Raw genomic sequence first — 19,820 nt, 5'->3', positions numbered from 1 at the left:
TTATTTTTTTTTCATTGAGGCAGGTGTACGGTTTATAGGGGCATTTATTAGCTCAGAGATTGGGGATTTATTTCTCAATTTTATTTTCATATAGAAAATGTTTTCTTAACATGATAATATTTTTTTTTAGTTTGTTTTGGGTAAAAGACTAAATGAATTTTAAAGAAACTACGCGATGACATTTACTGCCAGAATTCATTCATTCCTCATCACGACACATTGAAATTGTATCAATATTCCAAATATAGATTTTGTGAAGCTTTCCACAATCGGGTAATCTGCAGGAAATAATGCTTCCAAAAGCCCCCTTTGGAAAGGTTCGTCCCTAGCCTTCTTTTTTGCGAATATTTTTTTTCTTTTTTTTCTAAAAAATATTTCTTTTTAATGCTACAACAAAAACTTTTATCTCTTTTCAGGTCTATCCACATGCTGACCTCAAAATCTTTTAACCTCTCTACAATAATTTGGCTTCCTTAAACAATTTCGGCTTTCTGAAATAACATCAATGACATTTTAAAAGGTCGGCTTTGAACTGCAACTCTTGAAAAGATTTCGGCAAAGTTTTAGTTCAGACAAACGAGGGAAGGCGAGAAAGCATATCTGGTAAGTTGAGCAATACCTTTTTGGTCCAATTTCCTATTGTAGGAAATAAATAACGATTTTGACCCTGTAAAAGGTAAAAACCCGTTTAAATGCAAAAGAAAAACGGTGAGGATACCCTACACCACTATGCATATTTAGTAGAGCTTCCGTAACAAAAGAATTTATTTGAAGTAGATCATACCACCTATCAACATTTGGCTTTAGAGCAGTTATAATTTGGTTTCAGAGAGAATAGGAGGCATATCTTATTCTGAATCGATTTTCACTAAATTTGACAGAGACATTTTTATCTTTTATACCAAAAAAAAAAAAAAAAACATTGCCATAGAGTGTATGATATCACTTCGAGAAGGATTATATTAAAATAATATATATCGGAGCTGAATTTCATCAAATGGAAACGTACGTCCCGAAATTCACTGCACAATATACCTGAAATCGGATTAAGGATATATGTGGGAGCTATAAGCCAATCTTAGCCATCTTGATAAAATTGGCAAAGGTATTTCCGGGCTCTATAAGATATCTGGTACCAAATATCATTCTTGTGGAGTGCATATTACGAATGTGAGGGACATAAGCACCAAATCGGTTGAAACATATATATGCGAGCTAAAACTATATCTGAAACGATTTTCACCAAATTTAATGTACTTGCTTCTAAAATCTAAAAATTCAGATCATTTCGACTGATATATCGTATACAATATACCATATACCATATACAAATCTTAACCGATCTTGATACAATTTGGCAGAGGTATTTCTGCGCTATATCTGATATCTGGTACCAAATATCATTCTTGGGGGATGCACGTATTATTACGAACGTATGGTACGATTAAATCGGATGAAACATATATATGAGAGCTATAGATATATCTGAACCGATTTTGTCCAAATTTGATGTACTTGCTTCAAGGTTGTAGTCGGTCGGATGTGCCAAAATCCAGGTAAATTGATATACAGGGTGAGATAAATAAACTTCAACAAAGTCAAACGCCATAATTTATTTTTACATTTTTTTTTAATTTTATTGAATGAAAGCAAAAAATGTCGGAAATAGCATCAAATTTTAGAAGGTTTGTTCAAATTGGTCACCTTTTGCACGAATTATGGCCTTCAAACGGCAAATGAAACCGTCACATGCTGCCCGAATATTGCTCTGCGGTATTTTGGTCCATTCCCAGCGAAGCGCTTGCTTGAGGTGATCGACACTTTGGTAGTTTTTAGTGCCAAACTTCTTGGGAGGCGCGTGCTGAGTGCGATGCTGCTGAGTCCTGTTGGAATGTCCAAGGTCTGCGGCCAAAATGTTTGCGTGCCCAAGGCTTTAATACACCCCCCAGAATACTTTCGCGATAATATTCGACATTTATTCTGATGCCACGGTATTTTGATCCATTCCCGGCGAAGCGCTTGCTTGAGGTGATCGACACTTTGGTAGTTTTTAGTGCCAAACTTCTTGTGTGGCGCGTGCTGAGTGCTGAGTCCTGTTGGAATTCCCAAGGTCTGCGGCCAAAATGTTTGCGTGCCCAAAGCTTGAATTCACGCCCCAGAATACTTTTGCGATTATATTCAGCATTTATTCTAATGTCACGGTCGATTAATACGACCGGAGAGCGACCATCGGCTGTCGCTTGAGGTCTGGTGGCCAACCGAAGGTGCACAATTTCACCTGACCACTTTGGCAAGTAAACACGATCATTTTGTTTGTTTGCAAACTGCTGGACAACGAATGTTTTCTCATCGGAGAAAACCAAATTCGGCAGTTTACCACTTTCGGCAAAGCGAAGCAACTCTTTAGCTCTTTTGAGTCTATTTTCTTTCTTTTGCGGTCGGTGTAAGTTCTTTAACTTTTTGGAATTTCAATGGCTTTACCCCCAGCTCATTTTTCAATATTTGCCAAATGGAATATTGCGATATGTTCAGCTCACGAGCCATTTTTCGGCCACTGCGATGCTGCAGACGCTTCTTTACTTTTCGACTCAGAAAGTGATTCTATAAAGATCCTCAAAAGTAACTATGGGTCTATCTCGCTTCCTTCACAAAGACATAATATAATTAAACACCCCATTAAAACTGGAATACCCTTCCCACTGACATAATATTTCAATTAGAACAAACAAATAATTTTACAATACTTATATTTTATTTAAATTGCTTCGACTAATAGGTCCTCACATCATTCACGCCTGTCTGGTCTGGTGTATGGATCGGGTCTGGCCGGCCATACACCATTGTGGTGTAAATTGCTTGTTATCCAATATCCAAGAGGTGCATTTTACATTTGAACATTTGAATAAATAATACTTTGTGGTTCTAGCCACCGCTCCACGGCAAGTGGTTGTGTGTCTCGTGTCAGCTGTGAGCTGTGAGCGTATTGACTATGAGATATTTACAATTGTTTTTATTTTGGCTTTTAGCCAACAAATTTCAGAAGAAGCGAAAGCGAGAGAAAAAAGAAACTAACAGCTACTTACAACCGACAGATAGATACTCATGCCAAGTGATGGTTTATTGTGGAAACTATGGCCCTACACAAAGTGACAGCATTTGTAAGATAATCGCAATGAATTGCATAGACGGTCAGGCGAGCTGGTGTGTAGACAATAAGGAATACTTATTGCATGCTAAATACGTGTGGATCTAAATATACTGTTATGTGTATATATATTTAGTGTGTATGTGTGTGTGAACATTGCAATGTTTTGAAATGAGGATTTTTCTATGAACTTGAAATTTGAAAAGTATTATGCAGATCTTGAAAAAGCCTTGTGTAGTAAATTTTATATAGGTTTCTTCTTTCCTTTTAAAAAAATAGAACTACTATTTACAGAACATTGACAGACAGATAAAATTTAAGTGATCGAATTTATTATAGAGGTCTTTTATAGATAAATACCTCACATGGGCCTTCAAAAGATAGACGTCCTTAAAGAAGACATTTACAGATATGGGACTTTATAGAAATCTACTGTGATAGGAATCCTTATATAACTTTGTAAAAGCAGAAGCCCCTTAACAAAGTTCCAAATAATAGAAGATCTCCTATAGATAGATAACCTAAGACAGTTTTCCTACATACGAAAGGCCTACACAACCCTTTTTATATCCTACACCACAAGGTGGTCAGGGTATTATGTCTTTGTGCATTTGTTTGTAACAGGCAAAAGGAAACGAAATAGACCCATAGTTCCTTTTGATGATCTGCATGTATTTTTGTAAACAAAGTACAGGTCGCATTTATTGCCCGATACAGACGAAAATTTGCATAGATCATTTGCTTGGCCCAAAGACGAACCCTATTGAAATTGGAGATAATCGGTCAAAATTTAGACATAGCTCCCATATATATCTTCGTCCGATTTGCCTTTTATTGTGCACCAAACGTGTAATATCAGCCCGAATAGAATGGAATTTTGCATATACATCCAAATTTGGCCTAAAAATAAGTATGCCAAATTTGATCGAAATCGGTTCAGATATAGCTATAGCTCCCATATATATTGTTCATCCGATTTATTATTTTTGTCCTCCGCAGCCGTAATATGTACTCTGCAACAACAATATTTGGGGAAATATTTCAAACATAGCTCAGAAATGTCTTTGCTAAATTTTATCGAGATCGGTTCAGATTTGGATATAGCTCCCATATATAATTTCGTCCGATTTATCTTTTATTGTGCACCAAACGTCTAATATTTGTCTAAATGGGATGGAATTTGGCACTTACGACCGAATTGAGTCTAGAAGCTAGTATGTCAAATTTGGTGAAGATCGGTTCAGATATAGCTATAGCTCCCATATATATTGTTCATCCGATTTGTTATATTTGTTACCCACAGCCGTAATATGCACTCCGTAACGACGATATTCAGGGAAATATATCAAATACAGCTCAGAAATATCTTTGTCAAATTCTATCGAGATCGGTTCCGAATTGGATATAGCTCCCATATATATCTTTATCCGATTTTAAATTAATTGTACACCAAATGGGCAATACAAGTCCGAATTTAAAAGATACAAATGCTTCGACATATTTAGTCCCTTGAACCTTAAATTATAATTATAATCATAGCGTGTATAACTGAATTCTCCCATAAAAACTTTTAATTGTTATGCGCAGCTCTACTAAATTAGCAAAGTGGTGTAGGGTATCATTAAGTCGGTCCCGCCCGACTTTAAGGCTTTCTTTACTGGTTTTAGTTAGAAGACGTTATAAAGCTCTCATATTTATAGTAGGTTTTATGTACGTCTCGTACAGCTAGAAAATATTATACAGGTCTTCTATATATTGGATACCTTATGGACATCTCCCATAAATATAAGACCACATACAGATATTCTATAGATAAAATAACGTCTTGCAGGTCTCCTATGGATAGAAAGCTCAATACAGGGTACAGAAGTATCCTATGGGACTGAAAGACCTCATACAGAAATGATATAGATAGAAGATCTTATAAAGGTCTTTCTTATGTGAAATACCATATACGGGTCTCATATTGAAGTCTTAACTAGTCAGATACAGGGTGAGATAAAAAAACTGCAAAAAAATCAAACTCCATAATTTTTACATTTTTTTTTTAATTTTATTGAATGAAAGCAAAAGATGTCGGAAATAACATCAAATTTTAGAATAAGTTTAGATTTTTTCGAATTGGTCACCTTTGGTGCGAATTATCGCCTTTAAACGACCAATAAAACCACACACGCTGCCCGAATGTTGCTCTGCGGTATTTTGGCCATTCCCCGGCGAAACGCTTGCTTGAGGTGATCGACACTATGGTATTTTTTAGTGCCAACCTTGCTTTCCAAAATACTCCAGTCCAACAGATTGGTATCCGGAGATTTTGGTGGCCATTGTGCGCTGGAAATGAAGCGAGGAATCTCATTTTGTAACCATTCTTGGGTGTTGGAATGCCCAAGGTCTGCAGCCAAAATGTTTGCGTGCCCAAGGCTTTAATACACCCTCCAGAATATTTTCGCGATAATATTCGGCATTTATTTTGATGCTACGGTCGATTAATACGAGCGGAGGGCCGCTATACGCTGTTATGGCGGCCCACACCATCACCATGGCCGTCACTTGAGTTCTGGTGGCCAACAGCTGACCTCTTTTGTACATAAACTCGATCAATTTGTTTGTTTACAAACTGCTGGACAACGAATGTTTTCTCATCGGAGAAAACAAAATTCGGCAGTTCACCACTTTCGCCCAAGCGAAGCAACTCTTTAGCTCTTTTTAGTCTATTTTCTCTCTGTTGCGGTGTTAGTACTTTCACTTTTTGGAATTTCAATGGCTTTACCTCGAGCTCATTTTTTAATATTTGCCGAATGGAATATTGCGATATGTTCAGCTCACGAGCCGTTTTTCGGCCACTGCGACGCGTGTTTCCATCAAGTCGCCCAGTTCGCTGACGTCGGGCCACGCTACCAGTATCACGGTAGCGAGCGATGATACGAGACACAAAAATTTATTGACATTTAGATGCTGGAGTTCGAGCATTGGTACGAGACACAAAAGATTTATTCAGATTTAAATGCTGGAGTGCTCTAACGATATTCACTTGTGGTTTTTCATCCAAATGTAAAGAAATCACGCTTGAGTTCCATCACGAATAACTTTTTTTTTTTGGAAAATTCTCAGCAAAATACTTTTGTACGCTTGCAAACAATATAAGGAGCTGTCACTGGAATAATTTTAACAGCTGTCGGACGAGTGGCTTAGAAATGACAGCAATCTAAAGTTGGTTGAAGTTTTTTCATCTCACCCTGTACTGGCAATGCAGAAGTTAGTTTGTTTATATTTACTGTTAATGGGTTATTCGCCCGGAACAGACCCTAATGTTTGCTGGGAACTCGATTTAAGACCAAGTTTGGACCAAATCGAATATTCTCTTTGAGAATTATTCTACCTCACATACGGCCTGACAGAAAGACGGATCCACAGTTGAACCGACCACAAATGCCATGAAACAGACTTACATAGGGTCTGAAACCGTTATAGCGATAATACATTTTTGTCAGTATCATATGATATGTAGACACACAGGGCGGGAGCCTTGGGGTTACGATCCCTTCGATATGGCCATTTTTTGCATATTTCACATCTATCTATGTCCGAAATGATTTCGAAATGCTTTTAAGTGTACATCCTGCCTGAATCGGAGACTTTCGTTATAAATCCAAATTTCCTGAAATGGATTTTCAATCAGGCGCATTTTTTGGAACCAGCTAGTGAACCAACCAACCAAACCGTGATAGAAAGAGTCCTATGAAGCCCTAACATCGGCCCCAAATTCTTACCATTTTGCATAATTTATGGCTGTTCTTAGCCAAAGGAAAAAATTGGCCATATTTCACACTAACAAGACAGGCAGTCGAGAATGCAATAGTCATTTGGAAAACTGCAATTGGGGCTATGACCAAGTTTTATTTGTTTGCTTCGGCCCAAAGAGGATCCATAAACAAACCAACAGCAGAATGTTGTTCAAAACTAAAAGTTTTCTTTCTTCATTTTTTTGGGTTTGTCTGCGCAGTGGGGCTTATCAAATTATTTACATACATACGTGGTGGATGTGCAAATGGGTGTGTGTATGTGAGAGTGAGTGCGTTTAAAAGGCACTTAACGGACGTCCCCTAAGTGCTGTCTATTGAGAAAAACAAAGCAAACAAAGTTTCGTCCCTCCAACCAAACAACCAACCAGGTTAACCTAACAGCTAAAATTTTTTGTTTTTTAAAAACTATTTCAAAAAAAAAGTAGAACAAAAACATGCGACATGTTGTGTAGTGCTACTGTCACTACCACTACATCTACTACTATTACAAGTACAACTACAACTACTTATGCCAAAGTGGCGGATCCTTGTTATTGTATTCTTTTGTTTGCTCTAAACGCAATTTTCTTAAAGGTCAACAGCGCGACGACTAAGTGCTTCTTCTTCTTCTTCGGCTTTCAGCAGTAGCTGCCATGATATGGCGCGAACTTTTTGCCCACATAGCGTGTCGTTGGTTATTGTTGTATTTTGCAAAAGTTTCTTCTTTTTTTCTACACGTCAGGGTCATGACTTTTATAGGCATATACGATGAGCTTGACGATAGAAAAAAAAACAAAAATGAAATAATTACACCCCAGGCTAGCTAACATTCTGCCAACGGCTATGTCTTGTGTCTAGGATAATTTCCATTGAATTACACATGTGTACTTTCCATATATTATCTAAAAGGACTCATTCTCAGTCTCATATACATATGGACTGTGAGATTCCCATAGCTTGTATTGGCAAGAAATTAATCAATATTTGCAAATTGTTAGAGGTTTTCCTTATTGCGATGAGTGAGCGATTGACACAGATATCAACAGCCACGAGAAACTAAAGTATTCGACTGCATTCGAATATGTGAGTCACGGAGCTTTGTTAATTCCAATTTGAAAGATACAAAATGTACTCAAACTTCAAAATACTGTTCCGTGTTATATAGCAGGGTCGTTCAAAATGAGATCGGACAAAAATGCATGTGTATGATAAAAAGAGAATGTTCATGCAAAGGTATGAGTGAATGTTTGGTCATTCAAAGTGGTTGAACACAAAGTACTCTTTTTTATACCCTCAGCTACGTTGCTAGTTATACCTTTAGCCACATGGTTAGGGAGGGTATACAGGGTGAGATGAAAAAACTGCAACCAATTCAGACTGCTGTCATTTCTAAGCCTGTCGTCCGACAGCTGTTAAAATTATTCCAGTGACAGCTTATTATATTGTTTACAAGCGTACAAAAGCATTTTGGTGAGAATTTCCCAGAAAAAAGTTATTCGTGATGGAATTCAAGCGTGATTTCTTTTTATTTGTCTGGAAAACGACAAGCGGCTATCGTTAGAGCACTCCAGCATTTAAATGTGAATAAATCTTTTGTGTCTCGTACCATCGCTCGTTACCGTGATACTGGTAGCGTAGCCCGACGTCAAGGAAGTGGACGGAAGAAAACATATTCTGGAGGGTGTACTAAAGTACTGGCCACGCAAACATTTTGAAGGCAGACCTTGACCAACCAACAGGAAACAGCACCATCGCACTCAACCCGCGCCACACAAAAATGGTTATTTCCAGCGCACCATGGCCACCAAAATCTCCGGATACCAACACATTGGACTTTTGTGTCTGGAGTATTTTGGAAAGCAAGGTTGGCACCAAAAAATACCAAAGTGTCGATCACCTCAAGTAAGAACTTCGCCGGGAATGGCCAAAATACCGCAAAGCAACATTTGGGCAGCGTGTGGCTGTTTGGAGGCCATAATTCGTGCCAAAGATGACCAATTCGAACAAATCTAAACTTATTCTAAAATTTGATGCTATTTCCGACATTTTTGCTTCCATTCAATAAAATAAAAAAAAAATTGTAAAAATTATGGCTTTTGACTTTGTTGCAGTTTTTTTTTATCTGTATAGCCCAGATACAGCGGTACGCTCCGATATTCGATATTTTGACGATTTTAGGGACTTTATTCACAGGAATTATTTCCAATTTCGTTTTTAGAATTCGTAATGGGTACTACAGCCATTGACAAAAAATTGCATATACAGGCAGGCCCACGTCTTCGTAACGTGGTATAACGGTACCTCCCAAAATTCGGTTTTTTGATGATTTTAGCAACATTATTCACCGGAGTTGTTTCAAATTTCGTATTTAGATTTCATAGAAACTACAGTTTAGGCCAGAAAATTGGCTATGCAGGTCCAGGTCTTCGTATAAGCACCATACATATATTGTAATGGCTTATGATAAAAATTGCCTATGCAGGTCCACGTCTTCGTATAGACTCCAATATAATGACCATATTCGGTATTTTTAAGATTTTAACATTTTTTTAATTCGTTCAAAAATTTCCAAATCGTTCCAAATGCTGGATGGTATTCAAAGTTGGGTCCGACCGTACCTACTGCTTTATACTTGTTTTTATTTATTAACTATTTAGTTTGTAAGTTTTTGTCACTCAAACCAACAGAGACAGCCTTGAATAATACGCACCACGGTCCTTCTTTCCTTCAAGCAAGACGGCAAAGACATTCACCATTAAACATTTATAAAGTTGTTCGGTTTTCTATTTCATTAGCCCCTCCCGATATACAGCAAACACTTAATCAATTTTTAAAACTCTTTCTACGAAGGAGGAGGGGTTTTCTTCATTATTATTGTTGTCATTGTTACAAGGCCTAAGGATATATTTCGACGACTTTAAAACCCCTTGCATTTGTACACACAAATCTATACGCACATAAAACTGTCCCATGTCTCTAACCAGTCCCATTTTTTTGTGGCATTGTTGCGTGTGGTTAATTAAATGTTCGGTTCAATTTAATTGGTTTCCTTAGCTTAGTTCCCTTTTCCTTGGGTTTACAGGGAAAGTTTATTATAGTTCAGGGAATATGGATGGCAGAGAATGAAATATGTATTTTCTTTTTAAAATTATTTCAAATGAATTATTAAGAAGTGTGGCAAATACGGCAGCGGTTTAAACAACTATTTTTAAGTCTTTGAAATGGATGATATTTAAATGGTCGAAGTTAATTCAAAAACTTTTTTATATTTTTATATTTTCCACCAAGGCACTCAGGCGAACAAAAGATTGTTAATAAATTAGAGCCTATTTTGAAACAATCATTTTTAAGGATTTTTTCTATTGTATCTCGGTTCAATTTTTATGACAATTGAAATTTACAATAATATTTTAATAAATTGCCAAAAACAATATTTCATTCTAACTATAAACTAAATCAATGGCCATATTCGAAGTTTAAAACGAACGCACCGTTCCATAGCTTTGCCATAAACGCTTGTCTGTCAGTTGGGTGGAAAACCCGTTCGTTCATACAATGGTGTTAAGACCTTACATGTTTCGTTTAACCTTTAAAGTAGCTGGCTAGTCTGCGTCGCTCACATTTATAGCATAGTTCAAAAAGAATGGTATTTTACAAACAAGCTGGCTACGACTAATATTTTGAAATTGAGGCCAAAAAATTTAAAAACTTTCCAAAAAAAAAAAAGATTAAAAAGTATGAATCGGTTTTGCCGACAGATGTATACCCTAAGCCAATGTTCGATTATTTTAATATATTTGGACTTTTGTTATGATTATCCAAATCGTTGACCCTCTAGACCATTTCGTATCGGACCTAAATATATATTGTGACGTGCAAGGTTTGGACTATATTGGCTACTTCTTTCACTTTATGTGGGATATGTTATAATTTTTAGAAAATGTTGAAATTTGAAATTGTGATCCTTTGTGGGTTCGCAGATATATATCATCTTCAAAACAGATCTTATGTTAGCAAAAATGTTTGTAGGTGTGAAATTTGGAGAAAGTTGTATGCTTATTTTGCTTTCTTTGAGCGTTTTGTTTTTCAAAGTCTTGAACCCTAAGTGGGGGCAGGTACCAAAATAAATGGTCCGATCTCTATCATCTTTATAACAGTTCTTGTGTTGATGCAAATATTGAGATATGCCAAGTCTGAATGGAATAGGATGTTAATTCCGTATTTTATGAGCTTCATGGTTGTTCAAAATGTTGACCTTTTGTGGGAAAGGTACCAGAAGGAGTGGATCGATATATCCCATCTTTATAGTAGGCCTTGTGTTAGAAGAAATAGTGGGATGTGTAATATGAAGAGAACTGGATGCTTATATCGGATTTTATAATCGTTTTGGTTATTCAAAACATTGACCCTTTGTGGGGGAGGTACCAGAAGGAGTCGTCCGATCTCTACCATTTTTCTAACAAATCTTGAGTTTTTGGAAATATTGAGATGTGCTAAGTCTGAATGGAATCGGATGTTAATTTGGTGTTCTATGAAGCTTTATGACTGTTCAAAATTTTGACCCTTTGTAGATTAATAAAAATGTTGTGATATGTGTAATTTGAAGATAATCGGACACGTACATCACATTTTATAAGAGTTATAATTATGACACTTTGTGGGGGAGGTACTTGATGGAGTGGATCGATATTGTGCATTTTCTCACATGACCTAGCAATGATGCAAATATTAGGATTTCCAAAGTTGGAGCAAAATCGGATTATCCTTTCTATTTCTGTGCAGTAAATTATTTTCTTTGAAAATTTCGACCATTTGTGGGGGAGGTACCAGAAGGAGTGAACCGATATTGCCCATCTCCGAGCTCGATCTAAGTTTGATAATAATATTAGAAAGAGTTATCGTGCGGACATCGCTAGACCAACTCCAAATGTCCTGAATCGAATTTGGTCTAAAGAGACCTAGTGTCTAAAACCGTTATTTCGACTAACGTGTCTAGTTGACCTTATAAAATGATATATTCCCTCTCTATTCATATGGCGGATGGTATAAAAACGGGCATTGATTTAGCGCTTAAGGGAGTTATAATTGTTCACAAGTTTGTCCTTCGATCCTGACCATATATTACTTAAATATTACGATGTGCCAATTTTAAACTATTTCGGGTGCTCCCCGAATATTATAATTTTGTGGGGACACCTCTGAAAGAGTGGATAGGCTAATGAGAATCAGACATGAATTTGACATACGAGAAAGCTTTTATTATTTCAAATGTTGACCCTTTGTGGGTTAGGCACAAAAAGTAGTGGCCCAATTTTGTAAATTTTTGTACCTGCCTTATGACGATGTAGCGATTTTATATCGGCTACTCCTAAAGCTCAATGTGATATTTTTAAACTTTTATTGGAGATGTGGCATAAGTAGTGGTCTGATTCGATGTAAGTTCATTGATAGATCGACTCCAAATGTCCTGAAATGGATTTCGTCCAAAGAATCTTAGTGTCTAAAATTTAAGTTTCAATATGGCACATCATATCATATAGACATGCACATATATCTGTAGACATGTACCTGAGGGCATAAAAAGATCTTAGTTTCGGCCGGATCGAAGCTTAAATACACTCGCACATAAGCAAAAAGACATTTGAAAACATCTATACCGAGAATCAGTATTCGAGTGAGTTCCTTTGCTGCTGAAAGGAACGAGCTTGGTTTAATTGGCGTAGAAAGAAGTCGTGGTTTCTATCCTTAAAAATGAAGAATTACGGTAATCTTTTTCCAATTTTTTCCCAAGTTGTAAATTTTAGTTTGAAACAATAAAAAAGTTCCAATTAATCTAACCTAATGTGTTTTTTATTCTTTTATTTTCAGACTCTTTGAATAAACCAAAAAAAATCTTATAAAAATATCATGAAGATTATAACGGAAACACTATATCAGATGTTGGAATTGGATTACATACTTTCTATAAAGACTCCAATTTGATATTCAAGTGTAAGTATAACCCATACGATATTATTGAGTGGCACATAACATAAAAATAACACTGAGGTAAAAGTATTCAAAAGAAGTTCGCCGATAGGCTGTGAATTCGAAATGTTAAATTACAACATTTTCTCCGGCCGGTTTTTCGTGCCCATTAGTTCGGATTTCTAAAAAATCTATTTGAAAAATTATTTCGGGTTAATTGTGCACTAAATGGCCAATATCAGTCCAAATGGCCTGAAATTTGACACTTCCGACGGAGTTTAACATAGAAGCAAGTACAGGCAACAAAGTCCAGCGCTATAATTTTTACATTTTTTTTTACATTTTTGAACGTCGGAAATAGCATCAAATTTTAGAATAAGTTTAGATTTGTTCGAATTGGTAACCTTTGGCACGAATTATGGCCTTCAAACGTCACACGCTCCCCGAATGTTGCTCTGCGGTATTTTGGCCCATTCCCGGCGAAGCGTTTGCTTGAGGTGATCGACACTTTGGTGCCAGCTTCGCTTTCCAAATTACTCCTGACACAATAGTCCAAAGGATTGGTATCCGGAGATTTTGGTGGCCATTGTGCGCTGGAAATGAAGCGGTGAACCTTATTTTGTAACCATTCTTGGGTGGCGCGTGCTGAGTGCGATGTTGCTTAGTCCTGTTGGAATGTCCAAGGTCGGCGGCTAAAATGTTTGCGTGCCCAAGGCTTTAATATACCCTCCAGAATATTTTCGCGATAATTCTGATGCCACGGTCGATTAATACGAGCGGAGAGCGACCATCGGCTGTTATGGCGGCCCACGCCATCACCATGGCTGACGCTTGAGTTCTAATGGCCAACCGAAGGTGCACATTTTCAACTGACCTCTTTGGCAAGTAAACACGATCATTTTGTTTGTTTACAAACTGCTGGACAACGAATGTTTTCTCATCGGAAAAAACCAAATATAAAGAAATCACACTATAACGCTTGAACTCCATCACGAATAACTTTTTTTCTGGCAAAATTTTCACCAAAATGCTTTTGTACGCTTCGTCTCTCTGTTCGAATTTCATTGGAATCGAAAATACGTATCGTGTTTGGTGCATCAAATATGTGAAATCGGACGAAAATATTTATAGGAGCTATATCCAAATCTGAACCGATATCAATATAATTTGGCGAATTCATTTTTGTTTCAAATTCCGTAACGCATTCTATATTTGGAGACTGTATCTGTAATCGATCAATAGATATGTGCATATAAAATCTAAATGTTTGGGAAGTACCTACGATTCTGATGCTATGCCTCCAGTTCCAAGTAGAATTTCAAAAATGTATATAGCCTATGTTACTTTCAGGCGATGTTGTAGTACAATTGGAAATTTTCAGGAAAATCTGTTCAGGGGTTTTCGAGCCCATAAATTGCAAACAAACAAACAAACATTTTCCTCTTTTATAGAAATAGATACCCTTCCAGGGGTAAAGTATTAAGAAGGAACTCCTTTTGTGGATTTTCAAACAATTTCATTGAAAAATTTGACTACACTCATCAAAATACCGAATATCGGGGGTACCGTTATGTGGGGGCTATACGATGTCGTGGACCGATATAGCCCATCTTCGAACTTGAGCTGCCTGCAAAAGACTGATCTGTGCAAAATTTTAGCTTCCCATATTTATTCGTTTTGACTGTAGCGTGATTACAACAGACGGGAAGACGACCGGATGGACGGACAGGGCTAAATCGTCTTAGAAATTTACGCTAATCATAAATATATGTACACTAGAGCCCCGACTTGCGTCGTTTTGAGTTGCGTCGCTTTTCAAAAACCAGAAAATTCGATTTGCGTCGTTGCAATTTAAAGTTGCGTCGGTCCGAGCTACATTGTTGATTACTATTTTTATACCACCATACATAGTATGGAGGGTATATTAAGTTCGTCATTCCGTCTGTAACTCATCGACATAATCATTTTAGACCCAGTAAAGTATATATATTCTTGATCAGCGTCAAATTCTAAGCCCTTTCCGTCCGTCTGTCCGTCTGTTGTAATCACGCTACAGTCTAAACGAATTAAGTAGGAAGCTAAAATTTTGCACAGATCTCTCTGTTGTCTGCAGGCAGGTCAAGTTCGAAGATGGGCTATATCGGTCAACGATATCGTATAGCCCCCATATAACGGTACCCCCCGATATTCGGTATTTTGATGATTTTACCCACATTTTTCAACGGAATTGTCTGAAAATCCACACAAGGAGTTTCATGTTGGTACTTTATACCTCGGAAGAGAATTGTCTATATAGGTCCACGATATCGTATATCCTCCATATAACGGTACTTCCCGATATTTGGTATTTTGATTATTTTAGCCACATTTTTCAACGGAATTGTCTGATAATCCACACAAGGAGTTCCTTGTGGGTACTTTTCTCTCTTAAAGAGAGTTGTCTATATAGGTTCACGATATCGTATATCCCCCATATAATGGTACCCTCCGATATTCGGTATTTTGATGATTTCAGCCACATTTTTCAATGGAATTGTCTGAAATTCCCCACAAGGGATTCTTTGTGAGCACTTTACCCCTGACAGAGAGTTCTCTATATAGGTTGACGATATCGTATAGCCCCCATATAACCGTACCACCGATATTCGGTATTTTGATGATTTTAGCCACATTTCCCAATGAAATTATCTGAAAGTCCAAACAAGGAGTTCCTTGTGAGTACTTTACCCCCAGACATAGATTTGTCTATATAGGTCCACAATATCGTATATATCCCCATACATCGGTACCTTCCGATATTAGGTATTTTAAATATTTTACCAGAATTTTCAATGGATTTTATTTTTTTTGAAAATTTTCTCATTCGTTCCAAATGGTGGAGGGTATTCAAAGTTCGGCCCGGCCGAATTTACTGCTTTTTTACTTGTTTGGATTTACAGTGCTTCTTATGTCTAAAATTATTATTTCGATGAGTTACAACTGGATGTAGGGTGGAGGGTATAAAAAGGCTAAAATTGATGAAGCCCACTTCACATAATACAATATTTCATGCATTAAGTACTTTTGGTACCCTCATAGTCCCTAAACTCAGCCTAGGACTTTTAGCTCGGCAAAGGCATATTTCATTTCCTTTCATCCAAAATCATTTTCCCCCCATTTCATGTTCATGCTGAAGTGGCAAATTGTCGCGTCGGTAATGAGCTTTTTGTGGTCCCTAGTTTTTCCCCATACCTGCAAATTATTGCATGCCAATTTATTACTAATTCCTAATACCTTTGATGCAATTGAGACACATAAATCAGAATTATTCCATAATACGATTACGGTCAAAATGATGGCACACAAGGTTGTTAAAAAATTATCCTCTTTATGCTTTTGCAGCATCCCACCTATTGGTCATAATCTATTTAGCCACTAATTACCAATCATAAGGGAGGTGATGTGATGTGACGTGCACTCACATCTCCCCGTTGTGGCCACAAACTGGCCATGAATTGATTATATAAACATTGTCATGGTATTAGTTGCAGAGTTCAGTGTTTGTTTGTTTTTTTTTTTTTTTTGTTTGTCTGCTCATATCACATTCATTCATTCATTCGTGCACTCACTAGTTCTGGAGGTACCAACCACCGCCACCACTGCCACCTGATGATTTTCAATCGATGTTTGTATGCACATGCATGTGCCTGAGTGTGGTCAAATAGTTTTTTCGCCATCGTTTACAAATGTCATTTAAAGTGCTCAATTTGAATGAATATTTAATAGAACACAATTTAATTACATAAAACAAGGAAAGGGACGGATGATGATACAAAGTATAGGTGAATTGGGTCTAAAGAAAGTTAGTGTAATTTTGTTTGTATTGGAGAATCGATTGGATTTGAAACGGTTCATAAAATTTACATAAGAAAAATTATTGTGCATAAATTACACCTTCAGCAATAGGGCTACACATGGGTTTATATTATTTTTCCCCGCCAAAAAGTGCCTCATAGAAATAACGGGTTTAGCCCTAGGCTTCTTTGGACGAAATCCGTTTCAGGAAATTTGGAGTCGATCAAGGAGTGTCCGTCCGTCTCTCTCTCTCTCTAAAGGGATGTGGCCCAAACTAGGTAGATTGTAATATTATTATCAGATTTTGATCAAGTTCGGAGATGGGCAATATTAGGCTACTACTTCTGGTACCTACGATGGTACGCACGATTATTCTAAAGGGACGTGGCCGAAACTTGGTAGATTGTAATATTTTTTATCAAACTTAGATCAAGTTCGAAGATGGGTAATATTGGTCCACTACTTCTGGTATCTACTCCACAAAAGATTAAATTTTCGCAGAATATAATATATCTCATAAACAAGAAAGAGTAATCCGGTTTTGTTCAAACTTTGCAAATCCCAATATTTATATCAGTGCTGGGCCAAATGATAGATAAAAATGACAATATGGACCCACTCCGTCTAGTACCAACCTCCCCCACAAGGGGTTAAATTTGGAACAATCAAAGCTTTTAGGAAATTTGAGATAAGAGTCCGATTGCCCTAAAATTTCACAAATCCCAATATTTCAATACAAGATCTGGTGAGAAGATCGAATATGGCGGGTCACTCCTCCTGCTAGCTCCTCCACAAAGAATTAACATTTTAAATAACCATAACTCTCATAAAATTTAAAACAAGCATCAGACTCTTTTCAAACTTCTCACACAAACACAAAATCTATTGGGAAGATGGGATGAAGCGGACCACATAATTCTGGTACCTCCTCCACAAGGGGTCAACATTTTGAGTATTTACAACCCTTCAAAAGACCCGCCATGTAGGCTTCGCAAGGCAAGTTTAGAGATCTTGAGCGATTTCACGAATCAAACGTTGGAAGGGCAATTTGCGGATCAACAATTCAGTACTCTTCTGGTAACGACGGATTTCCCGCAAAGCAACTGTACCAGGATGGAAGCGATGAGGCTTCTTGCGAAACATGTCACTAATTCTCTTTAGATTAAGTATATTTTAATGTTTCCTCAACCAGAGACTGCCTTTGATACCTCCCTCACAAGGGGTCAAAATTTTAAATAAATACGTTCACTTTTGGCGGGTGTGTCAATAATCACCCTATTTGGTTTGAAATTACACAGTTTGTGTAGAACAAACGTGAAATCGGACTAAGATAGTGCTTTAAGTACAGGGTGAGATTAAAAACAGATCAAAGTCATATGCCATAATTTTTATATATTTTTTTTTAATTTTATTGAATGAAAGCAAAAAATGTCGGAAATAGCATCAAATTTTAGAATAAGTTTAGATTTGATCGAATTGGGCACCTTTGGCACGAACTATGGCCTTCAAACGGCTAATGGTATTTTTTAGTGCTAACTTTGTTGTCCAAAATACTCCAGACACAATAGTCCAACGGATTGGTATCCGGAGATTTTGGTGGCCATTGTGCGCTGGAAATGAAGTGAGGAACCTCAGTTTGTAACCATTCTTGGGTGGCTCGTGCTGAGTCCTGTTGGAATGTCCAAGGTATGCGGCCAAAATTTTTGCGTGCCCAAGGCTTTAATACATCCTCCAGAATATTTTCGCGATAATATTCGACATTTATTCTGATGCCTTGGTCGATTAATACGAGCGCTTTAGTTCCCATATGTATGTTTCATCCGATTTGGTGTTTAAGTCCGTCTCATTCGTAATATGCACTCCACAAGAATGATATTTGGCACTAGATATCAGATGCAGCCCAGAAATATATCTGCCAAATTTTATTAAGATTTTGGCACATCCCACCGACTTTAATCTAGAGGCAAATATATCAAATTTGGTGAAAATCGGGTCAGATATAGCTATAGCTCCCAAATATGTATATGTATCACATTCGTAATATGCATTCAACAACAATGATATTTGGTACCAGATATCTTTGCAAAATTTAATCGAGATCGGCTAAGACTTAGTTATAGATTCCTTAAATATTCTTTATCCGATTTCAAGTTTATTGTGCAAACTTCGGCTCCGATCTATATTTATACCCTACAACACTATGTGTTGGGGGTATTATAAGTTTGATTGGGCCAGAATTTATGTAACACCTCGAAATATTGGTTTCCCATATAGGAAAGTATATATGGGTCTTCCTAGCTCGCCGAGCTGAGTCGATCTAGCTATGTATGTCCGTCCGTCCGTCTGTCCGTCTGTCCATGTTAATTTGTAATCACTCTACAGGTCGCAATTATGGCCCGATCTTCACGAAATTTAAAATGTAGGTGGGGTTAATGTCAGAATAGAACCCTATTTCTTTTGGAGATGATCGCCAAATGTTTAGGGGTTGAAATGGACCAAATACTGAAAAAATGTCGGATTTTGCAGTAGCTATACACGTCGCAATTATAGACCAATCGACGCGGAATTTCGCATGTAGCTAGAGTTTAGGGCGGGGAAGAAGCCTACCAATTTAGGTGGTCGGATTATATTTAGCGGGTAAAATAGACCATATCTTTTGTATTGAAAAACTTCGAAATTTTTCATTAAACCGCGAATATTTTAAATCCCGGCGAAATCACAAAGCCATGACAGGGTTACTTCTGATCTTTACATTGATGTTAACATCCAATAAATCGGATATATAGCAAAATATGTGCGATATATATGTCTATCAAAGAAGGATATGCTTGAAAGATCTCTTATATGTCGAGAACGGCTGAACTGATTTCGACAGTTCTCATTAATTCAAAATGGCCTCTTAGCAAGAAACAAAATACGTCTAAAAAAATCGCATAAAAATATCTCTCTAAAGATGAAAATATTGATTTTATAATATTTTCTCATATTTTTTCAATTTTGTCATATTTTTGGCATATTTTCATTTTGAATTAAACATTTGGTAATATTTCTACAGCTAAGAAAACTAAGTAGTTATGGCCCGATCCTTACGA

General features: G+C 37.0%; 1 protein-coding gene across 1 annotated transcript in view; it reads left to right on the top strand.

Annotated features, from left to right (window-relative positions):
• Window positions 1–19,820, top strand: part of LOC101889358 (uncharacterized) — a 58,373-nt gene that overhangs the window by 34,524 nt on the left and 4,029 nt on the right. Inside the window, exons 2-3 of the mRNA XM_011293976.3 lie at window positions 417–603; window positions 12,796–12,918. The gene's annotated coding sequence lies outside the window, so the exon portion shown is untranslated. The remainder of the gene's footprint in view (window positions 1–416; window positions 604–12,795; window positions 12,919–19,820) is intronic.

The sequence above is a fragment of the Musca domestica genome, unplaced genomic scaffold (assembly GCF_030504385.1).
Source record: "Musca domestica strain aabys unplaced genomic scaffold, Musca_domestica.polishedcontigs.V.1.1 29, whole genome shotgun sequence".
NCBI lineage: Eukaryota > Metazoa > Arthropoda > Insecta > Diptera > Muscidae > Musca > Musca domestica.
This window is presented reverse-complemented; position numbering and strand designations above follow the sequence as displayed.